General features: G+C 35.0%; 1 long non-coding RNA gene across 2 annotated transcripts in view; it reads right to left on the reverse strand.

Annotated features, from left to right (window-relative positions):
• Nucleotides 1–5,143: 5,143 nt before the first annotated feature.
• LOC135202674 (uncharacterized) overlaps nucleotides 5,144–13,974 on the reverse strand; it is an 11,813-nt gene continuing 2,982 nt past the window's right edge. The window contains exons 4-5 of one of the 2 annotated variants that reach the window (XR_010311782.1): nucleotides 9,729–9,928; nucleotides 5,144–5,715 (exon numbers count right to left, since the gene is read on the reverse strand). This is a non-coding gene — a long non-coding RNA (uncharacterized LOC135202674). Of the gene's footprint in view, nucleotides 5,716–9,068; nucleotides 9,929–13,974 lie in introns of those variants that run through there. The other variant, XR_010311781.1, reaches the window with a different exon arrangement.

Consider the following 13,974-nt stretch of genomic DNA (forward strand, 5'->3'; position numbering starts at 1 on the left):
GTTGGCTTATACAATGTTTGATTGTGATAGAACAGGAGCTATGGAAAAGATAGCTGCTAATTTCTGAAGTAAACAAATCTGTGGTGCTATGTTCTTGAGTTCAGTTTAGATGGTCAATTCCTTTGAAGGCCTGTAAACAACGATCTTGAGGCTAAATGAAGTTCATGTTGGTTCTTAGAATTATATATATATAAAAAAAAAACATCTCCGGGATGTGAGTATTTAATGGTAGTATTTCCTTTAGGGTAGAGAGGAGTTTTGTAGCTTAATTAAAGTATATGATAAATTATTTCTTGTCTGTTGAAATTATGATAAGACGTAAAAGTAGTTTAGCATTTTTTACGGCTTCAGGCGTATCTTGTTAGGTGTTACTTAGATATGGCAATTGTAGAAACTAATGAAAGACTTCAGAAAAGGATTCGTTTGTCATTTTTTTCTAACTTGATTGAAAACAGGAATTGACACATATTTTGAACTTTCTCTGTTTTTAAGTTGTTTTACGTATTCGCCTCTCAAGGTGGCCACGGCTTCCAGATTTCTAGTTTTCTGTAAAAAAAAAAAGAAAAAAAAAAAAAAACTAATGAGATGGCCATTGGTCTGTCCTTCCGCACTTTTCTGTTTACCCTCAGCTCTTAAAAACTACTGAGACTAGAGGGCTACGAGTTGGTATGTCAATCATCCACCAACAGCACAGGTTTAGAAGGTTTCGTAATTTAATGCTTAAGGCTTTAGATACGTTTGAATTTGTGGCATTCTAGGTTTGTGATACGGGTGTACCTTAGTTAGTTTTAGGTTCTTTTTATCCAGGCAGTGTGTTAGTTTGTGAGACTTGTAGGTTAGTGCTTCTATGAACCTGTGTTACTCTTACTGGAAATGGTCTTCGTAGTTTTTTTTTTCAGGTCTATAGGTTCTTGTGTTTTTTTCCTTCGTCTGTTATCCTCAAAGTCGGGATTTTTATGCTTAGAAAGTCTCTTGGTTCTTGGGTTTTTGCTTTGTTTATAACCAAAGTCTGTTACTTCATGAATTTTATGCTTAGAAAGTCTGTTGGTTCTTGAATTTTTGCTTAGTTTGTTATCATCAAAGTCTGTTACTTTGTGAGTTTTTTGCCTAGAAAGTCTGTTGAGTCTTGATTTTGCTTTATCTGTTATCCTTAAAGTCTGTTACTTCGCGAGTTTTATGCCTAGAAAGTCTGTTGGTCCTTGAGTTTTTACTTAGTCTGTTATCACCAAAGTCTGTTCAACAGCATTGTGGTTATGGAGGGCGGCTATTCAACAGCATTCTGCTCAGTTAGTGAGGCTGTTGGTTAAGGAGTGAGTCTGTTCAACAACATTTTGCTTAAGGAATGAGTCTGTTCAGCAACATTTTCCTTAGGGAGTGAGGCTTGTTCAACAGCATTTTTTTTTTTAATTCTCAGAAGCCTGTTAGAAGTTTCCTTGCTTAGATGGAGTGAGGCGGGAAGTGTTTATTGACAAGAATACGTTTAGGGAGAGTTACTACCCAGAAAGAATTTAGTTTGCAAGTAGTTTTTTGTTTAGAAAGTTTGTTGCTTCGGAGTAGTTTTCCAAGAAAGTATGTTTGTTGGAGGGTGATGTTACTTAGAACGTTGTTAGCTTGGTAGTTTGATGAAGACTCACTTGGATTGTTTTTGCCCTGAAAGAGTATTGCTTTGGAAGTTTTCTTTCCCAGAAAGTGTATTACTATAGGAGTTTCCATTTTACTTATAAAGTGTGAGTTTTGGAAAGTTTTTCCTTGGTGTCAGTTTGCAGTCGTTTTTTTGTTTTTGTTTTTATTTTAGCGTGTCAGTTTGCTAGAGTTTACCCAAAGAGCATTTGGAAGAGTTTACTCTCTAGGCGTTAGTTTGGTGTTCCTAACGAGAGGGATGTTCTGACGCCAGATAACTCACAATCAATCAATCAATCCTAAAGAGAGTGAAAGTGTGGTAGTTTTTTTTTCTGGGTCGGCTCAGATAATCTTTTGCTTCAAAATTCTCTCATCTTGAAAGTATTTTTCACCAAGAAAGGGGAGTAATTTTTTGGGGAGGGCTGTGCAAAGAAAGTTGGTTGCTAATGCAGTTTGTTTGTTTGTTTTCCTAATGAAGTAACATTCTTGTTTCAGATTTTGGTTATTTTAATTTTAACTCTACAGTCGAGAACTTGAACTAACAGGAAACGGATAATAGAACGGAAGAAAGCAAAGTTGTTTAATCTAAAGAGCAAATTATATTTTTCAGCCAAAACTGTATAACTTTTGGTAATCATGTGCTTCAGCACCATGTGTAACAGATTCAGAGTGTTTAAAAAAAATATTTTTAGTCTTCAAGAGCAAATACGATTAAGACCAAGATTTCAAGTATCCAAAATACTGACAAAATTAGAAGAGTTTTAAGCTTTCGAAACCATTGCCTAGAAACTTTGGCTCTTTTACAGTGATACAGCAAATAATATATATATATTATATATATATATATATATATATATATATGTATATATATTTTCTATATATATATATATATATATATATATATATATATATATATATATATATATATAGAAAATAATAATAACAAATTAAAAAAAAGTCTTGCAACTATGTTTTGATGAGGAGTACAAAACAATTTTCCTTGTCTCCTACATGGTGAGCAATATCAGTTTAATTTAGTAGAAGACCTAATCAGTTTGACATACATTTTCTAAGACTCGCAGCTCTGTTCGGACGAGCAATACAGATAGCTATGTTTATAGTCTCTGTTCTGGTGAGCAGTATAAAACAGTTTCCATAGGCCCCTGTATGTTGAGCAATAGAAAACGTTAATTTATTAGTAGTCTAGTTAGGTTGGGACCATAACTGACAGTTTGCTAAATCTTCCAGCCCTGCTCTGAGGGACAATACCAACAGCAATGTTTATAGTCTCGTAACTTCAAAACACCCGCAGAAATGTTCCCATCAGGAGCTAAAACTTCTAAATCACCTGACCGTCCATCTTGATCTAATCACCTGGCAATGGGATGATACTTGCAAGATCTATCACACACACACACTAAAGTGGCCCGGTGGTCCACGTGTACGGTGAAGGCTGACGTTAGTCCGACCTGCTGTCCTGCTGGGGGAGGAAGAACTGGGCAGGAGGATAGTAGCTTTGCACGTCTCTGACCATTTACCTGAATGGTGTCATGGGGCTAACAGACGGGTCATTTTGAAGGCATTTGGGTCACTTGTCTGCTTTTGGGGGGCTACTGTATGTGTCTTGGTGTGATTAATTGGTTTTGTTATGACGAAGGCTGGAGGATGACTTGTGAGCTATTAAAAATAAAAGTTCAACTGAATATTTTTTTGGTTTAGTTTGGAAATTCCTGTAGTAGGTTTCTTGTTCAGAAAGACATCTGGCAATTTAGATTGATGTAAATGGTTAATATTCCTATATACAGACGTTAGCAAAGTTATAGACATGAGAAATTGACGGAATTTGCATTAAATTAATTATGTAAAATTTTCAGCAAAAGTTCAGCCAAAACTAGCAGCAATTCAAGTAAAATTATTTGGAAATTGAGCTTTAAACAGTGTATAACATTTTCAGCAAAGGTTCAGCAAAACTAGCAGTAATTCAAGTAAAATTCTTTAGAAACTTCTAAGTACAAAAGAAATATCACAAATTTCGAATAGTAAACAAAAGCTGCAAATAAATTGTTTAAAAGTTCAATTGAAAACCGAATCAATTTTGTATTTGTAGACTTGTATTCAAATTGTCTTTAGGTACGTCACGTTGAATTCACGAAGTAACTTAAGGTCCGGTCAAGCTAAAAACTTTCTAATCAAACTATTTTATATATAATCACATCATCAAATATTTGTGAACAGTAATAGTCACGGAAATTGATTATCTTTTTATTTTATAATTACGATTATAAAAACTGGTAGATTTCAATTGAGTCAGTGGTATTGACAAATCGATATCAAATTTTGGGACAAAATGCTGAAAATACCAATGAACAGACTACAATGAATCCTTTGAAATTTACGAAGTTATTTTAGTCCACTTCATAATGGGAACTATGTCATTTTTCTATATACATAAACCTTTGAAAATAAGTATTGAATAGTAACTTGATCGGTAGATCTAGGGTGCTATTCTGCGGCGGCCTAGACTATGGCAGTTGTGGTTTTTCTGTGCAGTTTTACCAACTGAACAAGAATGTCAAGTAATATTTATTCGGACGACTGTAATTAACCCCCAGGGACCAGTAATAAACACGGCGAAATACATTGGACGCCCCAATCCCTAGTGGATGTCGTATCCGCGGATACGTTCCTTGCAGTCCGTGCGGAACTATTCTGTAGAATTACTACTTTATCTAATATGTATAAGTAAATCAGTCCATTACAGCCCCAGATCTAGAGCTCTGTTAGAAACAAAATTAGTTTCATGACAGTTAACACACACATTGTGGTCAGCGTCTTTGCTTACCGTTCCTCGGTTTTCTTTGGGCTTTAATACAAGATTCATTTCCGGTAAGGAGATATGGAAGAGATACTCCTAAGGTTCCTGTAACTTCAAGGAAAACGGAAAACCATTATTTCAAAAAGTATGTTTAGACCAATAGTTGCTCGTGTGCTACTCATAGAAGGACTGGACTATGTTCCTGGTCATTCTGCCGCACGGTGGGAAGGAATTCCAGCAGCAAAACTCTACGTTGTTTCACGCCATGTTTCACAAGACTAGGTCTAGCTTACATTTCAATAGTACGAAAGAATAAGGGTGAACTAAACCAAGTTCTATCCCAGGGCTGACCTCTCCCATCACCCCTAGCCATAACTAGGTTTTCTTTGATTGACTTAGTTCTTTAGCAGTGAGAGAAAACGGGAATGCATCTGCTCAAGTACAAGCAGTAAGGACTTATCCCAATCTCATTAATCAACTTGTCAGCTTAGAAAACAACTCTATGATTTAGTCTCAAACAGGCTTAGTGACTAAGTGCCTCCTGCTGAGAACACTAACTCCCTCCTTGAGCCAGTGCAATGCTGACAAGGAATAATAAATTATTTTTTTCGTTTAACATGTAACCACATATATCTCGTAAGGTAAATTTTATTTTTAAGAATTTAAATAAAAAAGCGTCCGGGAAACTGGTTTTATTCTGCCCAAAAAAATTTCTGTGTGGTTTATACATTTACAAGAGGTCAGTGCAGTGTCATCTTCGATAGATGGAAATTCCACCATAACATTCTTTTGAAGATTAAATCCATTATTACCCTCCAATACTATTACCCTCCAATACTATGTTGAAACGGTAAGTGTTTTGAAGGAGATCACTGCAAATAAAAATTGCTGAAGAAAGTCCCACTGTACTAAGCAGTGACCAGAAAATTATATATATTTATACACTACTTTCTATAGCACTGGCCAGAGAAAGCTTAATGTCTTTATAAAACTTTCTGGACATTCATATCATTGTGGAACTCCCTTCAACAATTAGATTTACAGCCAGTTCCTTAAAAACTCACCATACTAAGTCTCAGCATAGTACTGGAGGTTAACGATGGATTTAACTCTTCAAACGTAATAAAACTGGAATCTGAGCGTTGCTGCATAATGGTTGAGGAGGAACCACTTGTTGGCTGAGCTTCTAGCATTAACAGGTCTTGAACTGGTCACTTCCAGGTCGTAGATTTAGGCTTCCAAGTCACAGGTGTAAGCTTTCTTGAAATACGTCAATCTTCCTACAATGAAAGACAAATTGTTGAAATCTGGACTTTAACAAAATCAAGCGATTACCAATACTCCTTACGCCAATAACTCAAGTCTGACTAGAACTTTTTCGTATTCAGTGAGCAAGACCTACTTAAGGTGAAACTTGTATGTAAAATGGTTTGAGACATTTCAAACTTCTTAGATGAAGAGGTTTTAAAGTTGTTCGTACATACATAGGAACCTCGGTGCATTATGTGAATTATTTCCATAGAACGATAGTTAGTTAAACACTGCAATATAGAATCAAGAATAATTTACTCAAAGAATTATTTCCTTATTATACAGGAAGCCTTAATCTCCAAATTTTGTTTTGCAAATCTCGATTCAATTTAACTTAGATGCATCTAAGATTAGGTGGGGGATAGCAATGAGTATTGGATCTGCAATAAGTGCAGGCTAATATTGAACCCCTTGCCTCATTGACTAATACTTTCCATTAAAATACACTGCACGTCTAGGTTAGGTCACTAGGTAGTAAAAATCCAGCACCCTGAACACCTCTATATAGAATTTTCCCCCCTGGCAACACAGATGTGGAAATCAACAGAATCTAGGGAACATATACTAAATGGAGTGCCATTTTTAATTTTGTAGAGGAAGCCAGATTTCTCTATGACAGTTCTCTGGATAAATCAAATGGACTTTTCCACTGTGGTACCCTTACCCAACACCCTCCATCTTTTATGTACAAACTTAACTTAATACAGGATGACAGATATAAAATTGATCCCTGTGGAGAAATATGATTCTCAGCTTCTTATTATTTTTCCAAATGGAAACTCTCCCTCAAAATGAAAGAATAACTGGATACTGATACAATATTCTTCACAATTCTCGTACATACGTATCAATTTATGTGCCCGGAGCCATAGAATGAACCTTGAAATAACAATAAGACTAAAGTTAAGATAAATTTCATAAATGCCATCTAAATTCAATAGAATTGGTAAATTAAATCATATATCTGAAAACGTATTGTTTCACTTAGGGTACATATACTGAGAAAGGTACGTCTATTGAATTAAATGTGAACTAAGGCATACTTGGACGTACTGATTTTCCTTGCAATACCCTTGAAGGACACAGATAAATAATATCCACATTTAATGAGATAAAGCACATTCAGAAACAATGAAGAGAAACAGTTGTGTTTGTTTATGAACTGCATTGTTTGGGCATCCTCAATCCTTACAGGCCTACCTCTGATACCTAATATTTTATAGACCATAAAAAATATAATTAATATTAGTTCACATTCAAAGAAAAAATGCACTTTATGTCAGTTAACTGATTAGTGATGCTCAATATCTCTAAAGTTATGTTTTATAGAGTAATTCCTGTCTGAACTTCTTGTATTGTTTTGAACAAACACAATTTAACTACAGTTTTAGAGCAAAACGAATTAAACCCTCAAAATATGGTCTCACATTCCACTGAAATCATACCTACCTTAATAAAATTTAGCCGTGAAATAAAATATAAAAAATAAGTTTTGAAGATGATATCCATTGAAAAGGTCTTTCCACTGTAACCAACCACACAACTGCTTAACAAAATGTGACCAGGTGAATATAATATTGATAGAACAAACAGTAGGTATTAGCAGAAGACTGCCAAGAAAGTTCGATCCCATCATACTAAACTTTCATATAGTGAAAACTTTATGTAAATAATACTAAAGTCAGATTGACCAACCTTAGCATAAAAGCAACCTAAAATTCTTGACTAAACAAATGCATAACACACTTTGCACCTTCCAACTATCTAAACCTAAGTTATGCCTCGTGAAGTAATGCATCTCAATTATAACGACTGATCAACTAGCAAGATATGGATCAAGAAATGATAAAATGAGATATTACAGAAGTTCAATAAATAAAGATAATGATGAATGGGAGATTGATTTGGCTTGAAAATGCCCTCAAGACTAACGTAGGAAGAATTTTATAGTAATGTCAATTGGGCTTATGTGAGTAACAGAAGTTTGACCATCCAGAGATACTGAAATGTTTCTATGGGAAAAGCTTAAAAAACCATGAACTTAATAACAGAATGTCAGGAAGCAAAAAAAAAAAAAATAGATGGAGGAAACTAGTGAATGAAATTATGGATAAATTGACAAAAATATGAAATAAGAAATACAAGCTTATTGATAGAAAAAAAAAACGCAAAGTATTAGTAGAAGAAATTGTCAGTAAAGTTATACGTCATCCCACTTAAGTCATGTAATGAAACTCGCAAGTGAATACACCTTACAAATGAATTGCCTAGATCCAAGACTGGGAACTACTTCAAAGGTTTCAACTAACCAAATGTCTAACAAAGTAACATTAACAGTTAAACGCCACAGTTTGCACTATATGACTGCAGTGGGCACAACTGAGAAAAATGCTCAGATCCAAATTTGACTAACTAAAAGTAATGTTATGCTAAGTAATGAGTCTAAAATAAGTATACTACTGATCAGATAGTAGGAGAGTGAGAAATAACATTGCGGAATTACTAAAGTTCCAATGTGTTTTTAAGTTACAACTGAGAACGCTGCTCAAATCCAAATTTTATCCACTAAAGAAATGTGTTTTGCTAAGTAATGAGTCAACAATAAGTAGTAATACTATTGATTAGATAGCAAGAGAGCGATAAATACCATAAGGGGAATTACAAAAGTTCCATGTGTTGTTAAGTTACAACTGAGAACGCTGCCCAAATCCAAATTTTACCCACTAAAAGTAGTGATGTGCTAAGTAATGAGTCTAAAATAAGTATTATTGACCAGATAGCAGGAGTGTGAGAAATATCAAAAGGGGAATTACAAAAGTTCCATGTGCTTTTAAGTTATAACTGAGAGAGCTGCCCAAATCTAAATTTTACCCACTAAAAGTAATGTTTTGCTAAGTAATGAGTCTCAAATAAGTACCAGGAGAGAGAGAGAACAAAAGGGGATTACAAAAGTTCCATGTGTTATTAACTTAATGGTGAGGGGAAGCTGGGAATGGCTTGGCCATGTTCGACAAACAACCCGAGGAGAATAGTATGAAGCAGTGTCAGCTGGGATCCTCTGAGATTTGTTGTTTTTGATTAAGCTGGCCTTATGCCAGCACGGGCTCTTGCTCATAGAGCAGCCCGTAGATCCTTTGGGAACTATAGAGGCATGGAAGCGCAGGCCTATAGTAATTTAATGAGAATTATTATAAGCAGGAGGCTGGAGATAAGTGGAGATTTGTAGATGTGTGAAAGCACAAGAAATGTAAAATACAGAGCAGTGGAATTTTGAGGACCCTTGTTACTGCAAATTGATGAAGGCAATAGGAAATGACAACGATGACACTTGACCAAAATATAATTTCTATGGAACAGGCCTAAAAGGCAACTAACTTCCAAAACATGTTATCACAGGACAAATACGATTCAAAATTAAAGGCCACAAAAGGACCAGTGAATGATTTTTTTACTAAATATAAACAACATTAATATAATGAATTAAATTCTTCCAAAAAATTTCCAAAGGTTTTGTAATCTTATTAGCATCAAAAATTAATTCTATATCATTTTTAGATTGCATAAACTTCATTCTTATACAGTGAATAACAATTAGCAACTCCCAGAGATAATTGATAAAAGATTCCTAGTCTACTACAGACACAAAAGACTGATATTTCGTTATATATATATACAGTACGTGAATACTTAACTGTATTTTGACAGTTATCTGTCTAATTTAATAGTTGAAACCAAATTATACCTTAAATTGTCATACTAGAGCAATCTAATATTTCAAACAAAAAGCCACCCACCTCCCCAAACCATTATACCCCAAAACACCCAAAGTCATCCTACAATACCCTCCTACAAATGTTACTCTGAGGTATAGTATACATGCTTACAACAATAATTTACTATTTTTAAAATTCTAACAACATATGTTTGCAGGTTTACAATCTCGCTCTCAAAAAAATTCCATGGAAGAATGACAACAGCGCACCTTTGCATAATACTAACCTTCCACATGAAGAAAACAATGGACTCGTCCATTACAACAAAGGGGTTGTCTCTAACAGCTGATAACCTGTCCCTCTTGATATCACTGCACCATCTCCTCAGCTTGTCCTATTGGATCTTGAGTCAACAGGGACCTTTCTCCGCAATCTGATCTCTCGTGCATACTTCCAGCTTTGGCACTGCCTAGAAAAATAAAGTATAGATAAAAATTCTGACAGGGCACCTTAGAATAAGGGTTTACAAAAATATTTTGCCGAAAAGGAATTTTTATACAATTAGCAAAAAAACGCCAAGAAATTTAATAATGGAATCAGTGCAGCATCAGGCCCAGTCACTGATGCACTTGAGGCATGCCAAATAGATACATGTTGAATTATTAAGAAAACCAAATCACCTATGTATACCGAAACTCGGAGCCACTAACTGATGTCTAACTGTTACGAGACGAGTAAAAGCAGAATTATATATCCTGAAACTATACTGAATTGTTAATAGCTGACATTAAACTTATACTTAATTTCTATGAAAAAAAAACTATGCACCATGAAAATATTATTTACTTGGAAGGCAGCCAATTTCAAACTAGTAAGATACTTTTTTTTTCTTAAATAATGCTTACATAAAAATAAAATGTATATATGTATACCGAGCTAACACAGCTATTATTAAGCAAATTGAATTAACATAATTCCCTTTAAAATACTGAGCTACCCTATAGCTAAAGGATGGTACACACAATGCCATCATGTATCAGCTACGTGATGCAGTAATGGTGTTGAAAAAAATAAATAGCGGCCAAACTGTACTGCAACACTGCTCACTTGTTCTCGCATTTCAGCTTTCAACGGCAGGATGTCTGCCGATGATGTACTTTGCTAGGAGAGACTACTGTGGGGTGTAGTTGCTCTGTGTACTGGCTGCAAAAAATAAACTTTTGAGGAAGAAACGTAGAACCTTGTGGTATAAGCAATGGCTTTCTCGGCGACCTGTGAAGGGAAGCTTCAATAAAATATTTTTGGAGCTACAAGTCGAAAATCCAACAGACTTTGAAACTTACACAAGAATGCCAATCCTTGCATTTTATAAATTGTTGTAAAAAAATTGAACCATATATTTGTAAGCAGGACACCAGCTTTCGAGACAGCATATCACCAGGAGCTCGTTCTTGCAGCTGGAGGATCGTATGCAAGCCTCCAATATTCAACAAGGATTTCAAAATAGAGCCTCGGTCTAATGATCCCCGAAACCTGTGAAGCCAGCTATAATGTCCTAAGGGAGGATTATTTGAAAGTAAGGTTCAAATATAGGTAGAAAGTACACAAATATTTCATTACAAGAAACGCAGCTCATCAAAACACCATAACTTCGGAGTGTAGAGATCTTCTGTGATGCTTTGATTGCAGACATTTCCCTGTAGAATTGTGTCTTCAGGGTGTGAAGCTTTTTAGTAATGTCTTCATTCCGCAATGTACAGTTTACAAAACTCGATAACTCTGATTTTATGGTTTCCAAGCTTGTACTCCTGTTTCTCATCTTGTAATGCTTGCATTTGATGTTCCTTCAGTAATTCAATAAAATGTAGTTGGTCCTTGTCCACTCAAGGGGTTTGGCGGGTGGTGGCGAGCAGACATCCTCACCTTCTGAATGTTCGTGCATCACTGAGCTGAGTAATGAAATGGCTCTGTCCCATCAACACGTTGGTGATGCTGCTTCGTGTTGAAAAAGTAGTTTTTCAACGCATCCATCTAACACTAAGAGCATCATGATGCATAGTGCGTACGGGGCTTAAGAGACATTTGTATGGAAATAAACTATTTTTTAACAAACTATACTAAACTTTGTTGCAAGAAATCTTAGCAATAACTGGGCTTCCCGAAACAAGCTGAGCCAAAGTTAACCGATATTAACCACAAGTAGTCTAGTAAATGCTTAATGGGTACTATTATACCGATATGAGGTTTAATAAAAAAAAAGATATGTACAAATTACGAATATTAAATTGAGACAAAATGAATGCGATAAACACATACCTGTCATAGCTGTACGTCATAAATTATATATTGTTCTGAACTACCTCATATGGTCAAGACTATTCCTGCTCTACTTAGAAATTATAAGAAGCATAGACGAACTTGACTATTTTGGTCCAATAGACACTGCTTTATAAATTGAAACCTATCCTAGATTTAATACTAGAGGATTATAATCTCTGCAAAAATATGACCTCTAAATACCTGTGATAATGGGGCCATTTTTCTACTTCGTCTCTATCATCAAAGCAACATAGCAACATAAGCACCACATTCTTTGTTTATGAATAAAAAAAAATTATACGTTTCTACTCAATGTTGTCAATATTTTTGCACTTATGACGACCCTTCAGTTTTCCGTGGATAACCGGCTGTTTTAGAGGTTATAAAACCAGATTTAAAAAATTTAAACTTACAGATTTAAATATTTAGCAGGCTCCTGTCCCATCCTGATAGTTTAATAGTAGTTGACCTCGACTTGATAATTTTTTTTAACGGCAGGCACTTGTCCTATCTTTATTACTTATTAGAAAAATAAAACTTTTAGAATACTCGTTCAAAAATGAACAAGAACTTTAAGTTGCTGTTAACAGTCCCCCTACGGCTGGTTCAGATATATTATTAATAATTTTATTTTTCAAACAAAACATCAGACTTGCTTGCATTCCCTTCAGTCATATCCATTGCGAGTGACAATAATGACCTAGTTACGAACTTTAATTTACCCAGTAGATCAGAATCGGTGTACTTAGAACATCAAAAGTGCTACTAAAATGGCAGGGAATGTCATTTTCTTGATAACATAAGTTTTAAAATAACTTATTATAAGCAACGTGTTAGAAATAAGCAGCGGTTATTTCAGTTATTCAACGAAAGTACGTAAAATACAATGCAATATTTCATACCGAAATATAATACCAGTTATCGATATTCTCTTAAGGAATTTCCTTGGCAGGACGACTGGTACAGAAAGGGAAAACTAACACTTTTAACACAGTCATTTTCCTTAACTTTCGATCTAGAATAAGACTGGTTGGGAAAGGTACGAACATAAGACCATATAGGAGAGAGCCATACCTGAAAATACTTTAAGCATATAGCAAAATCTATATTTCCTTTGATTATCCTGTCTACAAGAGCTACATGATTCATAACACTATAATGTACTTAGTCAGGGCCTATATGAAAGTGCCTCTTAAATAGTAAATTAATGCCGCTGTATCCATAACTGAATTGAAGTTGATAATAGATTAGAAACTTTCGCTCTCTCTCTCTCTCGTCAGGTTTCTTTCGCTCTCTCAAAAACTTTATTGCAAAAACTTTATTAGGACGTTTCGTGCATTGTGTGGCATTCCTAACTACGCGGCAAACTAGTATACATCAATAGTAATCAGCTGTCTTATTATACATATTTCCTGATATTATATGACATAAGTATCTTAACACTCCAATAAAAGTAACTAGTAACCAGGCCAAGATGGATCATACAATAGGTCTTTCGGGGGACGGTAAAATAAACATTAAAATATTGTATATCATCGAAAATCACAGTGACGAACCCAACAGCGACGAAAAATAAATCTAATTCTCAAAATTAATACAATTAAATAAAAGATTTGGTAGATCTAGGGTACTATTCCGCGGCGGCCTAGACTATGACAGTTGCGGTTTTTCTATGCAGTTTTACCTCCTGAACAAGAATTTTAAGTAATATTTATTCGGAAGACTGTAATTAAGCCCCAGGGGCCAGTACTAAACACGGCGAAGTACATTGGACGGCCAATCCCTAGTGGATGTCGTATCCGCGGTTACATTCCTTGCATTCCGTGCGGAACTATTCTATAGAATTACCAAAGATTTAAACTATAGACACGTTTTATGGTCCTACATTTTCGTTAATAGTCTACTGCTAAATTTAATTTTTTTCTTATGTTAAGTGTTATGGTTAAAGTTATCAAATTAACCTCACCTCTCCTTGTCAAAAAAAAAAAAAAAAAAAAAAAAAAAAAAAAAAAAAAAAAACTATCAATTCGCACCCAGCATCCACAATTTGGTAAATTTAAACTGCCGCTAAATAAAGAGTGTTATTAACAAATTACCATAAAAACCACCAAATCGCAGCACTTAAGAAACAAGTCACGCTACCCCAGACAAACTACTATTTGTGTGTTCTACCTTCGGTCGTAAAGTCCTAGGTGC

The sequence above is a fragment of the Macrobrachium nipponense genome, chromosome 33 (genome assembly GCF_015104395.2).
Source record: "Macrobrachium nipponense isolate FS-2020 chromosome 33, ASM1510439v2, whole genome shotgun sequence".
In the NCBI taxonomy this organism is placed as follows: domain Eukaryota; kingdom Metazoa; phylum Arthropoda; class Malacostraca; order Decapoda; family Palaemonidae; genus Macrobrachium; species Macrobrachium nipponense.